Genomic DNA, 2,500 nt, shown 5'->3' with positions numbered 1-2,500 from the left:
TTTAAAACTAAGATGATTGAGTTTTAATTTTTAAATTGAGTAAAAAATTTTAAATGAGGACAATCTGGGAAGTGCAGGAGTTAGTGTTATATATAGAGTTGCTATTCGTGTTGAGAGTTAACTCACCCAACCCTAAATCCGACTATATCCGTAGTTTAGCCGGGTTACTTTTACCCCATGTCTATTTATTACATTTTTCTGAGACAAAGTATAGGCGTAGTATCAATGCTAATGTTTTTAATTTTTACAGGTTAATGATGAATAAAACTATCTATGCACAAGTTCATTTTTAATACGTTTTTTTTCTCTCCAATTTCGAAAAGAAGCAAATATCTCTAGGATTGAGTGAGTTAAGGAAGACTTCGCGAAAGTTCCGGGTTTAAGAATTTTTGCGAAGATAATAATATAGAATGTTATTTTAATCCAGTCCACGTTTATTGAAGAACGAATTTTCTTGACAACATTCTAAATAAGAGTTTTGTTTTTTCAGCGTACATACAAAAGAAGCAACATTGTATGTAATTCGCTCGTTCAAACTCGATCATCTTACTCCCCCACCTATTACTCCCACGCCAACCAGCAACGCCCCCCCCTCCCCAACACACACACACACACACACACACACACACAAATTCATACACACAAATCCATGTGCTCCATCAATGTATTTTTCTATATCCTCTTTCACACTTTCTCTTTTCGCCCCCCCCCCCCCTCTTCTGACTCTCTCTCTCTCTCTCTCTCTCTCTCTCTCTCTCTCTATCTATCTATCTATCTATCTATCTCTCTCTCTCTACCTCTATTTCTCCATTGATTTCTCTCTCTCTCTCTTTCTCTCTCTCTCTCTCTCTCTTTCTCTCTCTCTCTCTCTCTCTCCCCCTCTCTCTCTACTTCTAAATCTCCATCGATCTCTCTCTCTCTCTCTCTCTCTCTCTACTTCTCTCTCTCCATCACTCAAACACACTCGCATACACACACAAACACACGAACACTCAGAATCACATCCTTTTTCTTTTTATCTATCTATCCATCTATCTATCTATCTGCCTATCTATCTATTAACCTTGAACGTTTATAATTTGATTAATACAATTTAGGAGAACTAATAAAAATTACTGGCTGAAAACAATAACAAAGAGCTGAATGACGTCAATTTGGTTCCTTCTATATAACATCTTAACTCGTTGCATTCCGTTTAAAAGGTATGTGTTTTACGTAAGTTATCTTATCAAAAGAGATGTTACTTATACTTCTGTATAGTAGCAGTAAATCGTAAAGAATATTAGTAGTAGTAGTAGTAGTAGTAGTAGTAGTAGTAGTAGTAGTAGTAAAAGTAGTAGTAGTTGTTGTTGTTGTAGTAGTAGTAGAAGTAGTAGTAATAGTAGTAGTAGTAGTAGTAGTAGTAGTAGTAGTAGTAGTAGTAGTAGTAGTAGTAGTAGTAGTAGTAGTAGTAGTAGTAGTCGTGCGACTATGTAGTCTAGTGGTATGACACTCGCTTTCGGATCGGAAGGTCCTGGGTTCGAGCCTCTCTCGGCGCATAGTTGAGTCCTTGGAAAAAGGCTCTTTACCCACATTCTCTCACCGTACTCGGGTGTAAAATGAGTACCTGGCCGTTAACAGCGTTGTATCTGTCGGTAAAATAATGGATTATCGCCATAACCGTCATGTCACGTCCGACATATTAAGTGCTGCTGTTGATCGGGGACCTCTTGTATAGCGCTTTGAACACGTATACCGGATATTGCGCTATATGAAAGTTCTTCTTCTTCTTCTTCTTCTAGTCAGCTGATCCTGCGTCGGACGTTGCTTCCCGAACTTTCTTGCGAAACAGATTACGGTTTTCCGCCAGTCTACTTGCTTGAGTTGCTGTCATTCCCAGCCATTCACATATATCTTGTTCCCAGCTTCTTGTTGGTCTCCCTCTTCCTCTCTTGCCGTCTACCCTTGTCTGCAGAATGTGCTTTTCTAATGATTCGTGGCGAGTCGTGTGGCCAAAATAGTTCAGTTTCAATTTCTTTACAGTTTGAAGAAGAATTGGTGATTTTATTCCGGTCCTTCTCAGGACTTATTTGTTTGTTTGTTTTTCAGTCCATGATATTCTGAGTATATTTCTGTAGCATAAAAATGTTATCTTTTTACAAATTACCAACTCGCAAGAAATCACATACAACACCGTTACTCTCTATTATTTCCTTTCGAGCCCTTCGTGATCTTTAGATACTCGTACATACTGTGTCTTCTATCCCCATATATCTATTTTCCAACATGCTTTCTGTCTTTGTCTTGGAATGAGATTGCTTGGTTTTTTTCCTGGCCCTGGTCAGAGTCCTGGCTGGGAGGGAAACAGTCAAATGCATAGTTATTGTTTTGGGAGGTGATATTTTTTTCCTTGTAAATCATCTCTCGGTTATGCATTGTATTATGTTTAGTTTACATATTATATTATATGATTTGTAAACATTTGAGTGTGTTCCTCTTAGTTCGGGCCTGTGCTTGTGTC

The 2,500-nt window shown here is 38.2% G+C and overlaps 1 protein-coding gene across 3 annotated transcripts in view; it reads left to right on the top strand.

Annotated features, from left to right (window-relative positions):
* LOC144956159 (uncharacterized) overlaps positions 1–2,500 on the top strand; it is a 344,559-nt gene that overhangs the window by 258,578 nt on the left and 83,481 nt on the right. The window lies entirely within an intron of this gene.

Source organism: Berghia stephanieae, chromosome 10 (assembly GCF_034508935.2).
Source record: "Berghia stephanieae isolate SIO BIC M18660-M18661 chromosome 10, UCSD_Bste_1.3, whole genome shotgun sequence".
In the NCBI taxonomy this organism is placed as follows: Eukaryota; Metazoa; Mollusca; class Gastropoda; order Nudibranchia; family Aeolidiidae; genus Berghia; species Berghia stephanieae.
Note: the sequence above shows the minus strand (reverse complement) of the source record. Positions and strands in the feature narration are given on the sequence as shown.